We start from the raw sequence: 26092 nt of genomic DNA, 5'->3' as shown, positions 1-26092 counted from the left end.
GAATATCAAGGACGTTCAGCCTTCTAACCTCCTAAAGTCCTTTTTGGCTTAAAAACAGACAGCCCCTTCAGAGTTGGTCAAACGTAGTACACACAGCATAATTCTAAATAACAGCTTAAAATTCCCTTCCATCTCCATTTTCCAAACTTGCTCATAATTCTCCACAAATGCACAAGCTTGAACAAGTTATTTCAGGAAGGGGAAAAAAATAAACTTCCTGTTTCCTTACCTCTTCTTCCTCTGAAGGATAGCTTTGGATATTTGTCATACAAGCATAAGAAAACAGTGTTTACAGGGTAGCTGGAAATAGCTGAATGTTCCATGACATAGAGAAATACTTAAACTATTCCTTTCATCTCTGAGCTGTAACTACACCTAGCAGCCCAGTACATGAACTGGGGTATCAGAAGCAAGTTACCATTAGTGAAATGTTTTTAGTACAGTTGGTGAACACGTTTTGGTGAGCATATTTCAGAATCAGGATCTGGCACCCCGTTGATATATCCTTGACCAGAGTAGCCCCTTAATGTCATTCCGAAGTATGGATTTGAATCGAAGAGCCTCATAAGTAGATTTCATACGACTCACCAGAACCATTACTTCTTACTCAACATTTGTTGAGTAAACACTTAAATTTAAACAAAGTAAGCTCAGTCTCGCTTTGTGGTCTTGCATAGCTCTGAAGGTTGAAAGGTAGAGAATGAAAAGCTGGGGACAAGGGCACTATTTGGAGCAGTAAGTTCTTGAATGAGGACAACTCTACACATGCATGTTGAATATGTTAATTCTGTTCTAACTGAAACCAGGACATCCATATATGGAGTACTAAAAACATCCTTTTTTGCTAGACTCTGTGTCAGTTTGACTAGTAGGGAAACAGTTCAGAGTGTCATTACAGTTTCCTAATGCTCTTGTACGGTGAAGTGCCTAAAGTCCATTTCAAGTGCCAGAGGTAGCATTGCTAGGTAAGTAAGCACAAATGTTTCAGTGGCTTTAAGTTCTTGTCACAGGCTGAGATACAGGGCTAAAATGTAAACTTGATTTATTAAAGTGCCTTCTCATTCTTCTGGTACTATACTCTGAAAAATTAAAACCAAAGGTGACGCAATAATTGTGTGGCCAGAGGAGGAAGTCTGATGGCAGTTGCTGGAGGGGACAGGGAGTGGGTGATATTTAGCTCTAGCTTTTAGGTTGGGTTCAACCTAATGAAAAGTTACTTCAAACTTCCTCTTAAAATCTGCTACAGCAAACTTCTGTTCTTGTGTTACATATACAATGCTTAAGGCAAGCTGGCATGGTGAGAGAGCACAAAGTGAAAGCTTTAGTGCTCTTTGAGCTGGCTATTAATGGCTGGAATTGCTTCTTCGAGGCCATTTTTTCATTTAGAGACAAGTAAATTTTCCAAGGCCAGATTCTGTTAGCTGTTCTAATAACAAGCTCGTCTGATGCTTTTTCTCTGCCCATCAGGGCTTCCCCCGAGAAGCAGGTTACATCTATGGAAACTCCAAGAAAAGAATCTGACTTGATTAAAAAAGGAAATGGGCTTGCAAATAGGATGCCTTAAACTGGAGAATGCCAATTTCATCTTTTGTGTAAATTTCATTCTTTCATTTTGTCTCCTCTCCCCTTAGAGGAAAAAGAGATGGTCCTTCTTAAGACTTTTTTTATTTAGTATTTACTTACAGATCACAATTACAATTTTTCCCTTTAATGCAGTTCTTTGGCAGCTTTAGAAAAGCTAAATACTACAGGATGGCAAAATACCTGTGTGGGAGCTGCTGCATGCTTTGAAGCTTGATGAATAGCTGCCTGTTTCAGTAACAGATTTGTATTTTTTTGGTCTCTGCAGATCACAAAGCTCATAAAGAACTACAGGTCACATTCTGCCTTGCTTGCTTTACCATCTAAACTGTTTTATCATAAAGAGCTGGAAGTTTGTGCAGACACTTCAGTAGTAACTTCTTTGTTGCATTGGGAGAAATTGCCCAGGAAGGGATTTCCGTTAATTTTTCATGGAGTCAGGGTATGTAAAAAGTTCACGTAGTCAAGTATAAACAAAGGGGCCTCACAGAAGTTTTCTGATAATGTAGACAGCAAATTTTATTCTTATGAATGAATTTCAGAAAGGGTATGAAAACAAGCTTTTTGTAAGAAGTGTGGCTTCTTGGTTTTGAAAATCTACTTGTTCAGTACTTGGTTGGGTTTTGATGAAACAACCACTGAAGGCAGATGTTTACAAACAACTTAAGTAGCTGCAGATCGTAGCGTCTTGTGGAGACATTTTAATATAAAAAAAAAAATCAAGTTGGCAAATAAAGCAGCAGCACGGAGCTACAGGCAGCTTCATTAGATTTAGATAATTTCTGATAAGAGTTTGCTGTATTAGAATGAATACAATCCCCTACAACTGGAAGATTATTAAAGATGAAGTTGGAGGGAGGAGAGGGAATAGTATATCAGGAAGAAAAGTTTTCTTTGGTCTTCCAAGAAGTGGTGAAGTAGCAAGTGGTATATCTACTGTTGGAGGTGCTTTTTGAACTCCTACACCTTGCAGAAAAGCAGGATAGCAGCTTGGTAACACCTGTCACTCTGAGTTGCGGTTTGCATCCTCTGTCATGTATACAGAGCACTGTCATCTGTAAATATACTATAAATCTAGCTTTTAAAAAAGGTGTTAAGTGATGCTTGTTCGTTCATTGGAAAGGATTTATAGCAAAGAAGTATATAACATTAGTCTCAAACATCGTAAATGCAAAAAATAGATGTGATATAATCTGTTAAATACATACTAATTTCTGCACATTTTCTTCATCTGCTCGCTTTGCTTCCCCTAATCCAGGGCAATGAAACACGTGAAGGCCACAGCCCCTCGTGGTTTAATCCAACTGAAGCAGTCCAAGTGATGCAGTACTGTTGCCACCTGGCTAAAAATGAAAGCACTGCAGTGTCTTTGACTGATATTGGAGTGATTACACCATATCGTAAACAGGTATCAGTAGTGTTTAAAAACTTCAGAGTTAGTGTATTTCATGTTGTGGTTTGTTAGAGCAGGAAGGCCTGTGTCAGGATGTCACTGTGTCATTACATAGCGTGTTATCAATCTTTAATGATGTTTCCATTGAACTGTAAACCTAGATAGCACTAATGGCATTCTGCTTTGCTTCGTTTCATAAATTAGGAAGTGATAGGGAGAGATCTGCTTGTGGTTTCAGGGATCAAAGCAGGTATTTCAGTTGTTGGGAGTAGGGAGCAAGTAAAGAACTTAATATCTGACAGCTGGAACAGGTATCTGATATCCTCACTTACCATGCACACTGAGGAGCGGAACAAAAGGGAAATGTAGCAAGTAGAGGGTATGTCGCTTTGTTGTGACCTTGAGGAAAGTACAGGAATTGGGACTTAGCAGTCCAGCAGTCAGGCTCGAAGCTTGTACTGCTCTTTGAACACGTACAGAATGTTGGATGGCAACTTCAAGTCTGTTAAGTGCGTGATGTCTGCTTTCATTTTTAAAATCTTTGATTTCCAGAGGATGATCTGGACAGGTTGCGTTCAGTTTTTTTTTGATGTGCGCATCTCAGTCTTTGTGGTCATGCATGTGAGGGCTGGGGCAAACACAGTAAGGCATGTGGAAAAGACCAGCCCCCTTTTGAAGAACTCTGACTTGCAAATTAGAGTTGTCTGTGCTGATTCCACTGTTGAAGCATATGCACCCACCTGTATTTACAGTTACTACTTATTTTTCAAATACTTATATATGGTAGAGATGTGGCTGAACCTCTTATATTAAAACCTGTGAAGTGGTTCAGGGAGTATGATTGTGTCCTTCATCTGCCTATGGTGCAAGGCATACTAATAATGTCTGCTTCAGGAAAGTCACTTTGTCTTGCAAGAATGCTGATGTGAAAAGAAGCACTGTAACCCTTGGCTTAGCCGTGGTTCATTTTTCACTTAATTTGGAGCACTTCAGCTGCAGTCTCCAAGCAGCTTTTTCCTGGTGGTCGTATGCTTATCCCAAACATACCAGCATTGTGGTGGAAAACACTGCCTTGTACCCTCCAGAAGAGAGCAGGCACCTGTAGGCACACCTAGCCTCTGCTTTTCACTCTGCATGGTGCAGCTGGCAAGCAGAGGGGGAATCTCTGCACAGTCTTCTGGAGGGATGGGGGAAGCTGCTTGCCCTACCACACCTGTTTTTAGTCTTGGTTTTGGATACATTCCACACTGGAAGAAGGATTCCGATGGATAAAATCCTAAGATCTAAGTTGTTTTTCTCATTAAAATCTGGATTTATCAAAAAAATGTCAATTTCTGTACACATGGTGAAAGCATTTCACCTGCTGCGTCATGTAAGAAGTATTAAACGTCTCAGAAAAAAGCTGCTGTTTCATTTTTAAATTTCACTAGTAGCTAATGGCTAACCTTGCTGCGGGCATTTCCTACAACCCGTCTGCGTTAAATTCCCTATTTTTGTGAGGTATGTTTTGGCTTTGAAGTAATCCACTCTCAAATGTGGAAAAAAAAAATCCTTCAAATCTTTTTTTGTAGGTGGAAAAAATCAGATTTCTTCTGAGAAGCATTGATTTGTCAGATGTTAAAGTTGGCACGGTGGAAGAGTTTCAAGGGCAGGAGCACCTGGTTACCATCCTATCAACGGTATGTATTTTTGCTCTGGTCCTGTGTAGAATACTTTAATATATTTTTAATTCTCTAGCTCCTTTGGCATGAGGCTTAGGGAGGGAAGGGAAGGAGGAAGCTATATTTATTATCAGTAGTCTGCAGTATTTGGGAAAAGTGCTTATTTTAAGCACATGTGAACAAGGTGCTGTCTGGGCTTTTTGAAGTAAACTTCAAACCTTTTTGGATGTTCACACTAAGTTTGTTTTAGAGTTTTATGCAGATAACATACCTTCAGTTAAACATGTTTAGAGAAGATGCAAACTGGAAGCATTATAAATATTAGAGAACTGAGTGAATCACAATGATTGATTACCACACTCCAGTCAACAGCCTGAAAACTGTCTGCAGCAGCTGAGACACCAGGCCTCAGAAGACTAGGGAGGAGCTCCACACACCAGTGTTTACCACCCCTTTGTTTTTGATTAGGTGCAGGTGTGTGCCAGTTCCTGCTCTAACTGTAAATGCTAGATGTTCACTCCAGAGCGTATGCACACATCTTTGGTATGTGGATTCACATGAAAACCCCATAAGGAGAAAAAAAAAAAAAAAACATCAGGAACAGAATTTCTTCTCAGGAACAGAATTGTTGGATGGGGCTCTTGATAGTGGAGGTTTTTCTTGGTGCTTGTAAGGAGAATTCAGTGTGGAGTCAAGAAGTAGAAGCAGCAGCTGCTATAAGCAATTAGCTGATCAATCTTGACACGTTTTGCAGATGCCTTTATACAGGAATGTGTGATATTGATCCTTTACGTTCTGAGCTAACATCCAAGTACACTCTGAAGATATTGTACATACATGCTGAACTGCTGGCCAGGAGTAAGAAGCTGTGCTGAGTCAGCAAAGAAGGTGGTTGGGAAACTTGAGAGAAAAGCTAACCTGACACTGAACATCCCAGTGATAGCAGTTCAGTGTATGTGATTGTGTTTTGGGGCTTTAGACTTTTTTCTGGTGGGTATTACAGGCCCATGCGGACCTTTATAGACCTTTATCTCTGCAGTGTGAAGCTGGGTTCAGAATGCAGTCTGTGTGCTTGCTTTTGGTTCAAATGGTAGGATGTTTTTGGAGCATTAAGTCTTAAAGTAAAGTAAACGATGTAAGTCTGGAATGTGGAGTTCTCGAGGCATTTGTGACCTGGGATCCTTCAGAACTGTTCAAGAATGTGCACTATTACAGGCTGTGCCCCTGTGAGTCTGGGTAATGACACAGAGGACAGACTGGTGAAAGGAGGCAATGCAGACCAGGAATGTGTGGCTGAAGATACACTGGACTACTTCTAACAGCAGTGCATAGGATCTCTAAGAGAGAGGACAAAATAGCTATTAAAACAACCAAAGACCTGGAAAACAGGATGACTGGGGAGGAAAAGGAGGGAAGAAATCTGTTTGGGTGAGGGATTGTCTTGTGGGTTGGAGGAGGCATTTGGGGGTTTGCTTGCTTGTTTTTTTCCTAAGGGCAGCAGAACCATGCTTACTCTTCTTCATACTTTATCATGTCGTGGCTTTTCACTCCAGCATTGTAACTATCTTAAAAATAGTTGTAGGTATGTACTGTGCTCCTACTTACACAAACCCATTATTAGTGATGGAAAATTACTTTATCAAATATGAGTTCAAATATTGATTGAAATAAAGGTGAAAACTTGATGAGAAATCATTACAAAGCACATTAGTTGCTTCAGTGGCATTTTCCTCTAGGCTACGGCAAAGCTCACTGACGAGACACTCTGAAATATCATTGAGCTGTAGAACTTAGAAAACCAGTAACTACCATTTCTTCTACTGAAAAGATTAAAAATAAAAAAAAAAAAAAAGGTTTTTCAGGATGTAGTGTTAGTATTTTGCGTTTCAAATTACAGTGGGTATTCATGATCCTAAAATAAAGCTAATATGCCATTCTTCTGAAATTGCTAAAGTTGTGTTAGGGGACTATAGGAGAAGAGACCTCTGGGAAAATCCATCGTGGGAAGTGTGGTTATGAAGCTAGCTTGTGCATTGCTCACACTGACCTGTGGTTTGCTGCAGTGAGCAAATCATATGTTGCTCATCATAGTTACTCTATGGCTAGGGAAGTTGGTTTCTCATTATTCCAATTCTGAAATTAATTTCTAGGTGCGATCTCATGAAGGCATGTTTATGGAAGAGAAATACTATTTGGGCTTTCTCTGTAACCCAAAGCGATTTAATGTAGCAATTACTAGAGCAAAAGCTTTGCTGATCGTTGTGGGAAATCCCCACGTTCTTGTGAAAGTAAGTGTTTGTTTGCTTTTATTTTTGATTTGCATGTGATATTTGCCATGATAAATGACTAATCTATGGGGTTATCTGATATGAGAGAACATCTTTTATGTTGATAGTTGGTGTGCTGTCCTCAGTCTGCATTTGGGATTGCCTCAGCTCCAGAGGTAAGGGTGGACAGTTCAGGCACCTATACAGTAGACTCCCAAGCACTTCTTAATATCTGATAAAATAGAAGAAAAACAGTATTCCAGAAAACAAGCTGAATAAAAAGCTTAGTCTCCCCACACCTATATGCAACAAATGTAACACTGCAGCTCTCAGGATCTTTCTCCAATGTTATTCCACACCTGCACTGTTTGCCGCCTTCTGTTCCTTGAAGAGGTCCAGTTAAATCTCCTGCATTCGTGTGCTATGCTAATTTGTTTGAAAATTCATTACACACAGTAGCATGATTTATGTTAAACATTAATCTTTTCTTGTAGGATCCCTGTTTTTGTGCACTGCTGGAGTACAGCTTAATGAACAAAGCTTATGTAGGTTGTGACCTGCCTTCTGAGCTGGAATGCCTGCACCGGTGAGTGTTGCTTTAAAAATATCATAGATTGCTCTATACCATTTGAAAGATGACATATAAAAACCTCTGCTACAATATATTAAGATTTGATTTTTGCAATCTTAAGTACAGTAAACATAACATGTAACAGTATTTTCCCTCACTCTGTAAGAAAAGTCTGAGCATTAAGTACAGGGTATTGCTGACTTTGGTATTTTGCATACCCCCAAATGAGGCATCATGTATTTAGGGATCATAAGGGGAACTTCGGTGGGATTGTGGTTCTGCAGGGGGAAGTATTTATGGTGGCTCTACTATAGTCAAAGAAATTTGTTTGAAAGATTGGTTTAAACGTGTATTACATCTTGCTAGAAGGGAAGTTCCAGAAGAAAAAATTATTAAAATCATTATTTATGTAAAGGTAATCAAAATTAATTTCTCTTATTTCCTTTAATTGACAGATGTGAGTGATTTTTCCAGTGTTGAAGATGCATTCAGTCCTCTTCTGATTTTAAAGCTAAGAATGCTTAACAGAAATCCATTCCTAAGCGAATCCAACACCTTTTGGCCTCAGGGAAAGGCACACGTTCTGAAATTCTGTGAAGTTTATCCAAGAGACACTTGTAATACTTCTGAAAAGTGTAAAGAGTGGCAATTAGTCTGCTTTTTTTTTTTTTTTTTGGAGGGGGAAAAAAAGTGTATAGCTTTATGCTTCTGTTTAGAAGTGTAGACGAGTCCTGCAAGCTTCAGAAGATACTGATGAATTATGTTAATTTTTTCTTATTCTGTTTTTTTTTTTTTTTTTTTTTGAGTTTCTCAATGTTCTCAGACTTCTGTAATGACTTCTGAGACTGGTCTGTCCCAAGAACATGTATGTCTTGTAATCTTGTTACGGGAGCGTTACAGTAATATATATCCGCACAGTGAACTTGAATGATGCATGATTCATTCCAGTTAACTGATGCTGAATATCTTAAGCTAAGCAGGCTTAAAAACCCTACTTGCTGGTCTAACAACTTGGAGTTCATACAGGGTTCTCCTGTTTCTTTACTGTAGTCCAGATGTCTGCTGTGGTGGATGTCAGAATGTGTCAGATGACGGATTTAAAAAGGAGGCGGTGGGGTGAAAACTGTTCTGTGTTTTTGCAAATGCACTGTAGAATAAAGCATTGTATTTTACTTCAACAAAATGAAAAATAACTGATGGGCTGGCTGATGGCTTAGCAGTAATCTTGCAGTCACCTTAACTGTGTGCTGTGCTGTTCCCTTAAACTGAGTATTCTTCTCTTGTTCTCTCCTTGTTAACTAAGTCTCACCGTACAACACTGTAGAAATAATAGTGAAGTAGTATGTGCACTTATGATGTACCAGATCTTACAACCACTACTCAGCCCTACTGCTGCTTACACCTATTGTCAAGTGTGTTCATGCTCTCCTTGAGGAAGAGATTTATTAATTCCTTGCTTTACCAAGAAATGGTAGAGGCCAGAGTGCTGCAACCATTTCTTGAAGAGCAAGATGGAGGTGCATTAAGTAAGAGAGCACAGGAATACCTCGATGTTTTTCCCTCCTTGCCCTGGATTAGAGATTGATGGGTTACAAAAAGCAAGAGGTAGCCTGAGCCGTTCATGAGCCGTTAAGAGTTGAAAAATCCTTCAAAAGACCAGTCAAGACACTGCAACATCCCAGAGGTTTTCTTAAAATTTAAGCATGTAGTATTCAACTGTGTACTCATCAGGTTGTTCTGTTTTTCTCAATATGTTTCAAAAAGTAATTAAGGTTTGAGAAGTGCGTTCTGTTGTGGCTATTGCAGCCTTACAAGTAGTCCAGAGTTAAAACTGTGCTGTGGCAAGGAGTTCCCTCAGTGGCTTTCTTTGTTTTTGAAAGAGATTTTGAAAGAGATACTTAAACCTGTAAGTGGCTGCATTTAGACCTCAAATAAATAAATAAATAAAAGCATGTTCTTTAATGGCATTTTAGAATATGAAGGCTTTATCAGTCATAGCCTCTCCTATTGCTCATTCTAGTCTTCTGCTGTTTTCAACCTTTTAAAGTTCTGATTTAATGGAATTGCTGTCATTGATCTGTTCAGAGTGGTTCAGGTCAGGTCAGGCCAAATCATTGGCGTAGGAGTTGCTGGGCAAATAATTTTGTTTCTGCTAGTTCCATATCTTGTCATAACAGATATTTGTTTTATCTAATAAAAGTTGCATCCCTAACAATTACATAGCAACATATTGAAGGTCAGGCTGTGGGCTTCCAGCATCAGCCAAATTATTCAAGCCTGCCAGCTCAAGCAGTCCAAGATCCACGTGTGTGGCTGGGTGCTAGCCGATGCTGTGCTGAACCGGCTGCACAGGCAGGTGGGTGTATTCCAACAAATAATGGGGGGTCAGAGCCCTGTTAAATTTGTCTTGCTCTTCATTCTCTTGAAAAGCGGTCAGTTTGTACCTGAATGAGGAAAAAATAAATAAAATCAGGTTGTACTTGCAACCTGTATTCTACACCTCCCGTGACTGTATTTTTTCCATTCCCAGTAAGGATGTTAGATCAATGGGGCAAGAAATAGATTCAGAGTGTGCACCTGCTGTATACTGTCTTCTGAAACCTTGATTTTACAGTGTTGTGAAAGTTTAACCCACTCTTCTTTAAATAAAATAGTTTTAAGTTGTCTAGGGATATTGGGCTGCATATTTTGGAGTTCAAATACAGAATACTTATTTTTCTGCTATCTTAATAAGAAACAGACTCTTAAAAAAAATGCAGCATTCATTCACAGATTTAGAAACAATTCATTTGTCTCTGTTTTACTAGGCTGATTATTTAAACAATTGGCTCTTGTTGTAATGGTAATAAACGTGCTATAAGGCTGCAAGCTTGAGGGGGGAGATGTCTTCCAGCATATGGTGAATAATGGGAGTATGGAATAATCCTTTTAAATGTCTTAATATTTCCTTACAGCTTTAGGCAGTGTTACATCTCAATACTTCTTTAAAGATCTATCAGTACCCTAAAGATATACCTGTACCAATTTCCTGAGAAATGCTCTGTAAGGGTAAAAGGAAGCACTTCCACTGCTGTGTCTCACCGGAGCACAGTACGGATGTGATGTGCTATAGAGGGAACAGAAGGCAAACTGCAGACCATGGAACGGACAACTGTCTATAAATAGAGGACAAAATGCTGTTGAAATGTTCATTTTGGAAAGGCTTGGAATTTGACCAAAAGGCACAAACGAGCAGAATAGTTCTTCTAAGAAATAGTAACGTCAGGGAAGAAGAGCTCAGGAACCAGGAGAGACTAGAGTTAAGGAAAAAAATGCAGTCAACAACTGGAAAACAGAAAAAAGACACTTCCCAAATAGTCACTTTTTCTAACCACTACATGGTTATCTCTGATTTTCTTCATATATGACTTCTCTTACCTATGTAGAAGGTGCATGTGGCAGGGAGGTGCTAGAACTGAGCAGAAGATTCTTACCTGGTGTCTGCACAGCTGCAGCTGAATGCCTGAAAGTTGTGTTTCGACTACATTGTCCAGGCTACCTTTCTAGCTAATGGAGAGAAACGAGGTGGTTTACTGCATCCTAAAATGTGTCTGGAATATGTGAATGAAGGCCCCAAGGTGCCTGGCTCCCTGCACTGACTGGAGAGGGAGGCCAGAGGCTGGGAGGAGCTGGGTTCTGGACAACTGAAGATAGGTGAGCAAAAACCTGCCTCAGGTGCCCGTCTTCTTTCCCTAGGAGCACAGGAGACAGATCTTTTCCTGGAAGTTGATGAAAAGAATCACAGAATGGTTTGGGTTGGGGGACCTTAAAGATCATCCTGTTCCAACCCCCTGCCATAGACAGGGATGCCACGTGGTAGATCAGCTTGCTCAGGGCCCCATCCAACCTGGCCTTGAACACCTCCAGAGATGGGGCATCCACAGCTTCTCTGGGCAGCGTGTGCCAGTGCCTCACCAGAGTGAAGAATTTCCTTTTAACATATAATCTAAATCTCCCTTCTTTCAGTTTAAAATCGTTCTCCCCCACTATCTGCCTATGTAAAAAGTATAAAGAGATAAGTGTTACTAAAACCTCGGCATTTTATGGTTTTTGCTCATGCTGAAGAAGCAAAGCTTGCAGATGTAGAGGTGGACCTGTTTACCTCTCCGTGGAGCACGGCAGCACAGAATTAAACGCCTCAATGCACTTTTTAGTACGGTGACGCTTAGCAGAAGCGTGTATTTTTGTAAGAGATCAGAGCGTTCCCAACAGCACACCAGAGGAGAAACAAAACAGTATCAGTGTGTGGCCACTGCTGCGGTGGGGCTGGGGCAGAGCAGCCCCTCCACAAATCCCTGCAGCGAGGTTGGGGGGGAATGTGTAAAGTATGCACGTGGGCTGGAAATGCTGTGGGAAGTCTTGTGGTGGTTTCTGTTCCGCTGCTAGCAGGCGTACCCTGGGGTAACAGGGAGAACGGGATAGCAGGGACAGAAGGGTAGTGACAATTTCCCTTTTGGCTTCCCTCAAATTAATGTGCAAACAGCACAGATGGGATAAATGAGGCAGAAGAAGAAATGCAGCTTACATTTCCTGTAGAGCTACTAAAACAAAAGCAGTCTTTATGGAATAGGACAGTGACCAAAAGGCATTTTAACCTCTATCATAATTTCTGTTTGGGGCAGAATTCAAAGTTATGCTGGAGCTCCCTGGTTTAACGCCTGGTGTTTGTCAGATGTGGTGATATATAACTGAAGACCCAAGGAGAAAGTACGACTGAATTGCTGAGAGGTTGGCAAATGAGACCAAAAAAATTCCTTAACATGTTTAAACATGTTCATTCTGTGTGGAGTCACTGCTGCCACCACTGAAAAATCCAGCAAGAGAAAACCTAAAAAAGTGATTTTTTTTTTAATGGCATTGTAGAAATATACATGGGAGGAAACATTACAAATGAGCAGAATTAACTTTTATAGGATTTATTAATAGTAGAAATAAAAATGAATTTGTTACGGATAATTGCTGTGTAATCTTTATCCAGACTATCTGCACATCTGCCTGGGATCAAAGCCAGTAAGACTTGGTCTGGAATCAGAAGTCAATCTCTGTTGTCCTGCTTGTAGAGATACCCTGAAATAAAATGCATTAATGTTTTTTCAGCAAGAAAAGAGAAGGGAAAGGTATCTTGAACTGGTAAAAACTGTTTTTCACTTTCACTCCCTAGTGTTCGTATCACTGTGTATAGGTGCAGGTTCACCTTTAGTCGTAACGTGCCGAGGAGGAGCTAAGACGTAGTGAACAAGCATTGGCCCTGCTTATGCCATCAGTGAAGACATGGTGGTAAGCAGGCCAGGTTCAATGGTCTGAACTGCACATTAAAGAGGTTTCAAACACATCCTTGTTCCCTGTATAAATGATTCCTCGGGCGTTTTAAGAATAAATTATTCAAAGAACCAGCTGAAGTTCAACTTACTTCACGTGGTAGGTACATTTTAAAATCTCATGAAGATGATGAAGTGCTTTAAAAGTACGTTCTCCTTTCTTCTGTTAGTCCCCAGTGTGCCAAGCTCATCATCATTTTCTACCAAGTAAAGCTGTGCCTGTGATCGTGGAGTAGCTCTGTTCTAAAACGTATTTCAGGAATTACTCGGATTCCTACTGCAAAAGGAATTCGTCATTTCCACGTTTTCATAATATGAGTTTTCACATTGGACTTGGTGCTGGAAAGCCCAGCAAGCATGCCTTCTTGTTAGCTCCTAGGCCTGAGGAAGCAGCTATTGGTACTTGGGGAAAAAAAAAAAAAAAAAAAAAAAAAAAAAAAAAAGCCCAAATAAAAATCATCAACAAGGCTTTGGCTGAAGGACAGAATGCCTCCTCAAAGGATCACCCTATGTAATATGAGGATAAGGCCCAAGAACAAAGAAGAAAATTCACTCACGTGAGCAATGCCGTTGAAGTTCAGGCATTTGCCTAGACAGGGCTGAGCACTTCATGCCCAGAATCAACATCATTTAATCCTGTGAGTAACCTCACTGACTTGACGGACTTCAGAAAGGGCAATGGTAGAACTTCCTTATTTCAAAAGTTTCAATTTCTCATCTCCTTTTTGTGCCATATGCTAGGGATGTATGCAGAAAGCTTGACAATGCTTGAGGAAGATGTTGACTCGGTATCTTGTGTCCGAATATAACGGTAGATAACTAATGGTGTATTAAAAGTATGAGCAAGCTCTCAACTTCCATGCAGTCAGTCCTGTGGGTTATTGCTCTCTGTAATTCACTTTAAAGATTGGGAGCTGCAGAACTGGTTAAGGACATGAGAAATAAAATAATCCCAGTTTCCAGTTTATCCCAGGCAAACTTTTAAAGAGTTAGAAATCTTGGGATTTCAGGATCTGTGCGCTGCTTGCATCTGTTTTTGCTAAGCATTTTTGATGTTCTGAAAAACGTGTTTTGAAAAACTGCTTCATATGGTGCAGATACAGGCTTGTGTAAGGACATCACCCACTCTCTATGGACAGCAGGAGTCCTGCTATAGGTTTTGGCTGGGGAAATAAAATTTAAAACCACAATTAAAGTTTTTGGAACTGGATTGCCTTTACATCAGCATAAATTTTCAGGCATTGAGGCTGACAACCTTTAAATGATGAAGTTTTGTCAGGTACTCGTGTAACCTCTCCCTTTCTCTTGATCAGAACATCGCAGATCAAATGTGAGATCTGTGACAGCTGCCTGCGTGCCCTGCGGTAGCCATGTACAGCTGAACAATCCGGTAGGGCCCGAGCAGTCGGGTGCCCCAGACAAAGGAGGAAGGTACCTCAGCAATTCTTCCACCTCACCGACATTGCACCAGCACAGCCTCTGCAGTGCATCAGGCTGAGTACATCCATCGTGATCAAAGAAACTGCACAGCTGTATTTAACTCCCCCTGCCGCTGGTTCCTGCCACGTGTATCAGACTTGGGTACAGCTGCTCCATTAGGGGAGGCAGATGGAGGTTTCCACAGGCATCTTGTTCTTTTCTTCAGGTAACATGTCCATTTTATGCAGGTTTAACCAGGATGACTGGTGAAGACTTTTACCACTATGATGTTCCTTTAATATTTTTTTTCCAGTTTCATTTATTTTGCTAATTAAAACTGTGTATTTCTCATACATTTATATAAGATATTGCAATCTAATATTGCAAGGACTAATTTCTCTTTCATGGCTTCAGGATCATGATGAACAACTGCAGTCTGCAGACACTAGGCTGAATGCCCTGAGGGCGGCACCACACTTTCTGCAGACATTACCTGTCTCGCTTGACTTGACTTTTTTCTCACTCGATTTTTGCTTACTTGACATTTTTCTTCTAATGTGAAAATGTCATTATATGCTAATTTAATTCTGCTGCAGCAAAAGCTTTATTGAATACCCTAAACCTTTAAGCCTTTGCCATCAAATATCTGTGCTGTTTGTATTACCTAGCAGCTTGTGAATCAGCATGAAAAGTTATTCATATGCTTTAATTTTCTGTATTGAAGTCCCCTAAGTACATATTCAGTATCTTAAAAATGCCTCTAAAAAGGCTATTACATCAAGTAATTTTTCCAGAGTTTATCAACCAAGTTTCTAATTTTGGCCCAATATATTTGGTAGAACTTGCTTCAGATTTCTGGATTCCTGGTGTAACATCTGGATTTCTCTTTAGCTTCTCAGCAAAAATCCATCAGTTATAAAAACCTACAGGGAAATTAGGTCTCTGCGCAGAGCTGGGCAGCCTCTGGCCCCTACCAGCAGAAAATACTGCGTGATCTGATCTTAGGAAGGTTGGGAAGAAGCCACATCCCAGGGCAGCACTTACCTTCTTGACTGATACTAGTTACAATACCATAGGCAGCATATTCTCTACAACTTCTCCTCAGGGAAGACTGCCTGGCCTGTAGTTCCTTGTGTCGGGGCACTCACCCATTTTAGTTACAGGTGAAATGATGGGGGGTTTTCCAGACTTAACAGAATTCCAGGGTTCAAGCAGTTTTTTAATTCAAGCCAATTCAGATTATTTTTAGTTCACTCATTAATAATATGTCTGCAAATTGACTGGTTCCCTTAATTTGCCCCCCCTTTTTTTTTTCCACATGACTAGTTATTTTTAGCAAGCTCTATCAGATAATGATCAAATACAAATTATCTCCCCATTGCAGCCGTATAGAAATCGTATCTTCCTGCTACTTGCTAAAGAATATGCTGATTTCGTGCAGCCCCACTTTCTGCACTGTGACTGGCAGCTTTGCCCTCCTTGCCCACTATCGGAGCTGTTTGCCACTGGGGTTTCATTTGTTCCAAGTCCACACAAGGAATTGTGCCCGTTGTCTTTATCCCCACAGACAGAAGGATTTTGGTCAGTAACTAACTTACAGCTTTAGGCATTCTGTTTAACTTCAGCAGCAGGGGCTTATGCCAAAATGAGTGTTTTCTAATACAAATGCAGCAAAATCAGAAACTATTCAGTTGCTGATATCCTCTACTCAGAGGTAAGTAGCTCGGTGCAATCAAGTTAATATCGCAGGGCACCGCGTTATTACACCCAGGGTGCAGCAAAATATACAGCAGCACCTAGAGAAAGCTCAGGCACTGTGCTGATAATGTATAAACAGACTATTTGCAAACACATGCAGTGGTTTAGCCTTACTGATATTTCCACTTTTTTTTTTTTTTTTTTTTTTTTAGTATTTCCACTGTTCAGACTTGTGTCCTTTGCCTCTCATGTTGCCAATTCTTTGTACCCTCATTAGGAAAGTGAAGAGAAGAGTGTTTCTTCAGTAATGTTCTCAAATAAGAAAAAGTCAATTACAAATACAAAAGCTCTCTATCTGAAGCAAGTGGAAATCCATTATAATGCATCTGGAAGGATTTGTTTGCAACTTTATCCTTTACTGTAGGACTTCTAATTACTAACTTTCTCTGGAACAAGACAAAATATTTTGTGATAATATCTTTTTAACACTAAGTCAGTTAAAGTACTCAGAAAACGTAAAATCAAGAAATTATATTTATTATTCAGGTTTGGAGTTGTAGTTTCACTGTGGCACATGAGACTAGGATACTCCAGGTAGCAGTAAAATCTAGGTGATGCACATGCAGGTAGCAAAACCCACAGAGTCACACCAACAGCCCCAGCACTTCAGATTCCCAGGCAACTGGTTTCTGCCCTCCCCAGCCCTTCCCTTTGTCCTGCACTGCCCCTGAGCCAGAAAACCCCATGCAGAACTGGGACAGAGCTGCTGGATGGACTGGAAGGACTTCGCTCATGACTTCCAAGATCTGGGCAGTTCAATTGTAGCAACGTTTCCTGAAGAAACCTTGTTGCTATATTGCTATTAAAAATGGCTTTATAACTAGCTAAGCAAAGCACTGGTTTTATTAGTTTTCTTCCAATCTTGTTGTTCCAGAAACATATGTTTTGGCATCTGTGAGAAAATGTGCCCGTGTCTGGAAATAAAAGCCAGAAAATCTCCACTTGTACTTGCCCATTTGCAAACACCAGACAGCAAAAGCCCCTGAAGATTATACTCTGGTTCTGCAACATCTTTTCTGTGATGTTTTCTTCTAACAATGAAGAATGTCATCAGCTGAAGTCCTCTGGATGCCGAGTCCTTCCAGTATCTGGTTCAGTTTACGCTGAAGTTAGCCTGGTGCCCAAAGCAATTCACGCCCAGCAGCATCTGCCCAAAGGTGTGATGAAGGCTGCCTGACCTCGTGAGCACACAAGAAGTCACTGACCGTACAAGGCAAGCACTTGTGAGGAAATATCCACGCATTTGCACATGTGGATGCCAAGCTCGAGGCAGGGAAGCTCCTTTTGCTCCCACACTTGCTGTCTTGCCTGGCAGGCACCTACCAATGGTTATTTGTGCCCACGCGGTGACTGCCGGTCCGTGTGATGGTTGGGAGGCGCAAGTCCATCCTCTCCATGAGAATGCAGAGCTGTTCCCGGGAGGACTCTCCCCTGTGGTGCATTGTGAGGCTGGCTTTTTTCTTAGCTGCCCCAAGGGCAGCCGGCTGCCAAGGCATATGGCTTTGCTGGGCCTGCGTACTGTTTGGTTCTGTGCTCGCTGGCAGTTGTGGTTTGGGACACCAGATCAGAGAGACAGTTCATAATTCTGTGAAGGCATTGAGTATGGAGGCTGGACACAGAGCGGGTGATAAATCTGGCAAAGGAGATGAATGCTGCGGCTGCTTTCTCATCCATCAACACTTCAGGAGCAGCGGCAGAAGGCGCAGCATGGTAGGTGGGATTATACAGCCTTGCTGACATGGGACGGCTATCAGTGGCTCCACGGTGTCTGAAGGATGTCATGGCTGAAAGGGGAGTACTCCAGTCTTCCAGGGCCGTGGTACATGACTGAAGAAATCCATGCCAGTACTGAAACAGGCTCTCGGCAATTTCCCTTTGCAGTTCCAGTTCATTTAGAAGATTTGGGAGGGGTTGGCCAGCACATGTGGAACAAAAAAGCAAAATGGTACCAGCCTGGAAAGCACCTGGATGTTAAGATGGCAAAGGCATGTAGGTATAGCCATGGCTTGCTGGGTCATGGTCCACAGCTGGAAAACCAGAGGCGAGTATTTTTGCGTGGGGCAGAGCCCACATACCGATGGATCCCTTAAGCACACGCTGCTCCCTCATAAATACTGTAGAATTAAGGTTGAAACAGGCAAGGGAAATTGGGGATACCATATGTGCTCAAATCCATGCCACGCCTAGCAACTGAGTTGTTGCTCACTGCAGGCACATGCGCTGCTTTGTGGGCTGTGAACTGTCGTTAGGCATTTTACATTGACAGGTTACAGGTCTGAGGGGCCTCGTTTGCCTTCTGGGGTTGTGTGGGTTGGTTGTGGGTTTGGGTTTTTTGTTTGTTTATTTTTTTTTTTGAACGCTCCTGGGATGTTAATCTTTGTAGACTATTTTGTGCCTAATTAATTGTAAGGACTTAGGTAGCTGAGGGCTTTTATTTTCCTTCACAGAATAAAGTATCAATTAAAATGTAAATTTCTCCAATTGCTGGCTTGGGGACAAGGGGATCTGTATCACTGAACTGTGTAGATTACTCACTGTTTTCAACTGCATCAATAATAACATGCCAGCACAGCTGCTCCTTCTCATTTCCGTACAATTAAATGGACAATATCAAGTGTTAAAGACCTATATGAATTTTACTAATGTATCCAAGAAGGTTAAAATAGCCACAGTAGTTAGAGCAGCTGATTGATATAGTATGTTAACAGTCCCTATCAAAAAGACTGCAACCTGCATGAAAAAGAAAAAAAAAAAAAAAAAAAGAGAGAGAGAAAAAAAAAAGAAGAAGAAGAAAAATGCAGGAATTTCATTTATCTCCTCACTTCTCCTCACTTCCTCTCTTTCACATCTTTACTTGGGCTTGTGATACAGGGCTGGCTGGAGAATACCTGGAGGATAAATGTTTCTGCCTTCACTACCTTGAGCCATCCACCTCCCTGGAATTATCTTCACTTTGTGGTACAAAGTAAGGAAGGCTGGATTAACTCCCTTTTGAGCATTTGCAAAGGAATCTAACAGTGAAGGACGTGTATCTCTCCAGCACAACACACCAAGGTCTGACCCACGGTGGGGGGAGAGGGGAGCTGTGTACTCATAACCCATCACAGATCACAGACCCACCAGAGAACATGCTGGAAGTAGTTTAGGCTGGCTGTGAACCAGCATTGCAGTTCCTCACAGACTCTCTCCTTTTCTTACACTGTGTGAAATTCTCTGCTGTGTTCCTCCTGCATTTCTCCACCTTGAAATGCCCTCTGTCTTTTGTCTCTGTGGCGGTATCTTCCACAGCCCTCTCTGTCCTTTCCCAGCAGTACGTTTGGGTTCCTGCAGCACAGCTTATCCTGCAGATCTCAGAGCTCCTTGCAAAGCCCATCCAAGTAGAACTCCTTAATAAGCAGGCAAGAAATGGAGTCCCTCCCATACTTCTGTATGCCATGATGCAGGGTTAAAACTTTTCTTGTTCTTAATATACCAATTGGTTGAAGGCTGATGCACAGAAACAGCAACACAATTGATCATAATTGAATGCTTTCAGCATCTGTAAGATCACATTAGCATTTTCCTTTGTTTTTCCTTAATGCCATTCCAATATTCCCTGCCAGAGGACATAACGTGATATTGGAGGGGTTGGAATGCCTCCCTGGGAAGTGGGAAATGTGAGCTTTAGGTCCACTTCAGCTTGAAGAATTTGAAGCTGTACTTCTCAGTAAAATGCCTAATCATGCTACAAAATGGGCTACAACAGTGCTGTTCTCCATCTGTCCTGCTGAAGCAGAGCCAATGTGCAGCAAAGAGTGCAAGATTAATGGGACCAGGGAGAGGGGATAAGCAACAGAGATACTGCATGTAGCACAGCAAGATGGGGACAACCGGCGTTTATGAGTCCTGGAGATTTTTGCTCTTTGCTCTGAACAGTATTTGTGCATTTTAGTTTGTGAATAGCAGCAGGAATCATGTCTTGTACACCTTCACTCAAGTTTAATCAGGAAAAAATAAATAAAAAGCCATCATCACCTCATCTGCACTTCCTTGTTCATTTGCATTATGAGTCTACTTCAACTTTAAATGCTCTTTGCTACACTGAGCAGGAATTATGACGGCCTTCCATGTGATGGCTAATACCACTGCCTGGCAGGATGAAGCCTTTTCCTTGGAAGCTTCAGAATGGAGTTTGGAAAAGTGTTGCTGATTGCAGTATGTGTTGAGCAAAGCAGGTAAGCGAGAGCTTGGTTTTCTTATGTCAGATTTTGAAACTTTGGAGCAGGAGAATAAAACAAGAAACAAGCGATCTTCTGGTAACAGAAAAAAAAAATAAACTAAAAAAATAAAAAGACACCACCAACTAAATACCCAATACATTTTTGTCTCTAGCCTCCTCTGAAGTAATATGAATTACTAGAATTAAATTCAAATGGATTTTTAAGATGCTTTTTTTTTTTTTCTTCGTGTTAGTTTCTCTACTTCACTGGGCTCTGTCTAAACGTATCATCAATCTTACATTGGTAATTTCATCTCCAGGTCCCACGCACCAACTTTCCTAATATTTATGGATTTCCTGAAACACGAAACCTGTACATAGCTGTGGTCTCTGCTACAGAAATATTTTATCACCTTGAAAAAGGAAAAAAAAAACTCTGTTTTTTTCCAATTTATTCAGCTACAGTATTAACTGCCAGAAAACATCTGCATTTGGACACTGGGCAGCCTTTTGGATTGCACCACTGTAAGCCCCCTTGACTCCACAATGATCAACATCATAATGATATTACAGTAGAAGTATAGGGTCAATGCTGCATAAAGTCCAATGTCACAGGACACAGAAGTATTCCTTTGTCACATTTTCTTGGTTGTTTTGGATAATTAGTTGGGAAGTCTTTGGGAAATGAAATGTTTTTAGCTTTGTGCATGTAAAATAGCTTTTAAGATAGTGACCAAAGTATATTACATGGCTGGATCTTCTCCTTTAGACTGGAGAATTGTGATGTAATTGGTTGACAGTTATGATGCGTATTGATTAAGAAACATACCAGTAAGTGGCTGATAACACCTTAATTGGCTAATGAAAAATAAAATAAATAAATAAAAAACAACTAATATTAGTGGTATTCATTCCCAACTGTACCACTACAAACACTGCAATACTAAGTTACAATTCTACCTCCTATTAGTACTAGCAATAGTAATCCACAATTATGTTACTATAAAGAAATATTGTAAATTGTATGAAAACTATTACATTACAGTTCTGCTGTCTTTCCTCCTCCACTCAGCACTAGAGCACAAGCCCATCCCACAAGGATCATGGTGTCCCAACTCCTGGCTCCACACAGGACCACCCAAAAATCAGACCATGTCCAAATGTTCCTTGAACTCCAGCAGCTCGGTGCTGTGCCCACTGCCCTGGGGAGCCTGTCCCAGTGCCCGACCACCCTCTGGGTGCAGAACCTTTCCCTAACCCCCAGCCTGACCCTCCCCTGTCCCAGCTCCATGCCGTTCCCTCGGGTCCTGTCGCTGTCCCCAGAGAGCAGAGCTCAGCGCCTGCCCCTCCGCTCCCCTCGTGAGGGAGCTGCAGGCCGCCATGAGGCCTCCCCTCAGCCTGCTCTGCTCTGGGCTGAACAAACCAAGGGACCTCAGCTGCTCCTCATACGTCTTGCCCTCTAGGCCCCTCACTATCTTCGTAGCCCTCCTTTAGACACTCTCTGATAGTTTTATGTCCTTCATGCACTGTGGTGCCCAGAACTGCACAGTACTCAAGGTGAGGCCACCCAGCACAGAGCAGAGCAGGACAATCCCTTGGATCCTATGGATCCAATAACTCATACTGTTACCTAGAGATTTCCAAAACCCCCTTCAGACCCTTTGGTTCATGCTGGTTACATTTCACCCTGGTTACATTTCCTCTATACCATACACTTTCTGGACAGAACTACCTTATTTTAGCCTTGACTTCCCTGCCTAACTCATATTAATCCAAGTAGTTTCTCTTTTCATGCAGAGACAGCTTACACACCCAAGCAGCAGACTAACCCATTTCGTGCTCACATGGTGTCTTTGCCCTTGAATAGTTGCAGTCTCCACCCTAGCTCCCAGGAAAGGCTTTAGATGGTGTTGAATCCCAGGGTTTGAGCAGGGCGTCTTGCCCACAGCATGCTCCTGCACGTGCCACTGCTTCTACCCAAGCGGACCCCTGTGCATGACAAACAGACAGTGCAGCCGTAGCTAAGAGGATGTCTTTCTGCTTCAAAGCCTCACCACAGGCCTTTGTGTTAAAAAAAAGAGGACACAGGAAAGGACGGACATAAAGAAGGCAGAAATTGGTCTCTGCTGGTGGGCCGGCAGGCAGAACGTGGCAGATGACAGGCGGAAAGAGCCCAGGCCACATAATGTCCTCCTGCAGCGATCTCTTCCTTCCTCTGCGCAGAAGAGAGAAGCTGAAGTAGCAGCAGCAGGAAGGAGGGCGAGCAGCCAGCCAGCCTAGCACTCTGCTGTCACCCGCCAAGCCTGCAGTGTCAGCACGATCTCCTGTCACCTGCACCATCCTCTTTCGCTGGAATGTGTTACCCATGCTCAACAGAAAGGAAAGGGAAAGGGACCTGGATTCAGGACGGCTTCTCCAGGCATTTTAATGGGGCTGGTTGGAAGGTCTTCAGACCTGAATGGAAGGGAGCAAAATTGGATTTTGATCACTCACTTCTGCTTGAGAAGCACTATACAGAAAAGTGAGCACAAACTTTTGAGGTCCAGCTGAGCAGGATTCCCCCCAGGGACCTGAGGGATTGAGAGGATGAGACACAAATAAGCCCAGAAGTTGAGATCCATTAGCAGGGAGATGTTTTGTTGTTTTTTTTTAAAAAAAAAAAAAAAAAAAAAAAAAGCTTCGCCAACGTCAGCAACAGCATTACATCTTACCACTAAGAGTGAGTTTTTCTTGACAGGAGAACACAGCCTCCTCGTACTGCCAAAGCCTCAATTCAGTGCCAGCAGCCACATCCAGGCAGCACCGCCAGTTGCCACTTTTTGCTATCATCTGGCCCCTTGCTTCATTTTACTGCCAGAACTCTCACCTCCGTGCTCAGCCCCACTGTCACAACCCCCTGCCAACTGCCGGTTCCCACTGCCAGCTCTAGGCAGCCTTGTCTCGCTGGGTGCATCTGCACAGCATCCAAAGGCGTGCCTGCGGCCCACGTAGGCAGGCGGCAGCACCGACAGAGCCATGGTAATGCTGGCTGCAAACCCAGCCCAGCGAGAGCATCTCTGCTCCTTTCCTGTGTCATCGGGGAAGCCTTATCCTTTCCATAAAGATACCCCGGGGGGCCGCATGAAGGAGTTGTGGTAGCATGACTGATGTTAAAACAGCCAGCTAAAAAGGCGGCGATTCCCTAGTGAGTACGAACTGACAAGGACAGCACACAGTCGCCCTTGAGGAAATGGCTGAGCTGGGCCAAGATGTAATGTAAGAGACAATGAGTGGGATTTATATGTAAACTCTGGACACCTACAATGTGGAAGTGATTCATTTCGTTTTGAAGAGGACATCTGCATTTGGTCACGTGAACTTCGCTGCTACGTTACTTCTCCTCCTACATGATTCAGAATGGTGCTCTGCAATACCTAGCTCAGATGCCTTCAAGTTTGAATAGATAAATCTCGACCTGCACCTAGAGGTGGTGTAGCCTCTTCTTATAGGGCAAATCATTCTGGAGGCCACAGGTTCCCCTGTCAGAATTTGCCATCTATCTTTCACCGCTGTTCATTTTCTTTTAAAATTCTGAACTTTCAGAACTTCAAAAATCAAGGCTTTAAAAGGTCACACATTTTACCTTCAAGAAGCAATGTATTCTAAATGATAAAACCCAGTGGTTTATTCAAACTGTGACTGTAAAATAATACTCCTTTTTTTGATCTTTTGTTAGAATTAATTAGAATTCATTCACAAGCCTTTCCACTTTGATCTGTAAATCAAATTCCGACCCTACCAGCAGCTTGTGAAATATTTATTAACATAGGATTATTATCACAGCCTGATTATTGTCTAGATTATCCAGCAGCATACATACCAGCATACATACCAGCGTGTTATTGCTGAGAAACTTGGCCATGGTGTTTGTCTATAAATTATGACAGTAATTTTTCTGTGTCCCCCTCTCTGCCCTACTACAGGTCTTTGTTTACCCACGTTTTGGTTTGACAGTACCGTTCCATCTTGATTGTCTCTTTGGCTTGCTACAGAGACATAATGTTGCCAAGCAAGATTACAAAATCGATATGATTAAATCAAATAATGGTATTACAATGAATAAAGCTTTGGAAGAGAAATTTAAATTACTCATGGAGGCCATTTATTTTAAAAACCAAGTGACTGATTTATGGTAATTTTCCTATGTGAGTAGGACTCCAAACCTTGCTTATTAAATGTAGAACTAGATATAATTTAGGGGAAAGATATAACAGATGCCTACAAAAGCATATGTGTCATGAAAAAGATGGATGGGGATTAATCCAAATACTTTCCCATAATCAGGGCCCATTGAATTAAAACAAACAAACAAACAAAAGTTGTTGTTTTTCACGTAACAGGTTGTAAGCCTGAAGAAGTCCTTAATAGGGGATGTTGTGGACAAGAGACCCAAGGGAATACAAGCAAAAATACTCTGAGAAGGGGCTCTTTGGGTGTTATTACACCATCACAAGCTCAAGGAATTCCTTGGACACTGTTGGAAGCTGGACCAGTACTATGGAAAAGGCATCAACACAGGTTGCCTCATGTCCCATTACAGCCACTCTTGGAGATGAATACAGGACTAGATGGCCCCTAGATGCTTACACTGAGCTCTTCAGAGGTGGTTACTGCAGGCTGGAACTCTTTCCTCATGTGAAAACATGAGGAAGCACCTAAAGTCAACATCTTGACAGCAAATAAGTAGTAAGGTCTTAGGCTAGGGAAGATATGAGGAGAAACACCACAGAGGCCTCCGAAAACAAAAAGGAAGCAGCTTGTTTTGAATTAAGTAACTGGATGGGCAATAGAGGATTTGAAAAGGAGATGACAAAGTGAGGATTGGGAAAATGGCCTTTCAGCAACACTCTCAACAAGCAGGACAAGACTGTCAGCAGCACGGAAGAGCATGATGAAATGATTGCGATTTTGAAAGCCTGAGCAGAAGTTTTGCAAATCAGCTGTACTGGTCCGGGCTGTCAGCCCACCTCGCTCCGTGTGGTCCCTCTGGCTGCAGCAGCAACAAGTGCTTAAGGAGTTTGCGTTCCTTGTTGCTAGTTCGGAAAGCCAGTATTTTAGAGGCTGACAAAATGCATGCGTAGCCCAAACACAGCCATGGCGAGAGAATCTGGCACATCTGCCCCACATCCTGGGTAGGACGCTCGCTTCCAGAGCTCCTCACTGCATGTCGGCCCTTGGAGCTGCCTCTGCTGCCACGGAGCCTACGGAGGGTGAGGAGCTGGGAAAATGAAGCAAGTGATGGTGACAGCTCTGGGCCCTTCTCACCCCCGGTGCCCTTCAGGAGCGTGCGGCAGTGACAGCTTTGTCTCTGCTGCCTGGGCTCCTTCACCAGGGCTGTCGCCATCAGGACATCCCTCTCGCCTGGCTCAGCACATCCCTGCCCGCATGGAAGGACCCCTGCAAAGCAGCATTAATTTAAGTTTGCATCCCATATTTAAACTTGAGTAATTGAACTTGAATAGCACGCAGTGATCGTCGTATTGTTGGCAGTGAGTGGGGAAAGGGAAATTTCAAGGCAAAGACGAAAATCTCTGCCTTACTCCTGCTGTGTTGCAGATGACAACTGCAAATCTTTGGGAGAAAAAAAAAAAATAATAATAATAGTGTCAGCGATATTTGTTTACGGGTATCTCTGGTTTTCATCCGCGCACTGCTGAATATAAACTCCCTGAATAACTTGGGGGCTGCGACCTGGCGCTTTTGTCTGGGTGCCGCGATGCAGCACACACGTCCCTCGGTGCAGTGTGCCCCCAGCGGGGCTTTAAAACCCTTCCAGCGGGGACACCTCGCGCCGGGGACACCTCGCCCTGGGGACACTTCGCCCTGAGGTGCCCCGGGGGCTGCGGCT

The 26092-nt window shown here is 42.2% G+C and overlaps 1 long non-coding RNA gene across 1 annotated transcript; it reads left to right on the top strand.

Moving 5' to 3' along the window:
- The first annotated feature begins 6830 nt into the window (after positions 1–6830).
- Positions 6831–8061, top strand: LOC309875108. The gene is made up of 3 exons (XR_014316983.1): positions 6831–6923; positions 7397–7488; positions 7929–8061. It is a non-coding gene; the product is annotated as an uncharacterized lncRNA (long non-coding RNA).
- Positions 8062–26092: the final 18031 nt, after the last annotated feature.

The sequence above is a fragment of the Aythya marila genome, assembly GCF_965140915.1.
Source record: "Aythya marila genome assembly, chromosome: 1".
Taxonomy (NCBI): Eukaryota; Metazoa; Chordata; class Aves; order Anseriformes; family Anatidae; genus Aythya; species Aythya marila.
Note: the sequence above shows the minus strand (reverse complement) of the source record. Positions and strands in the feature narration are given on the sequence as shown.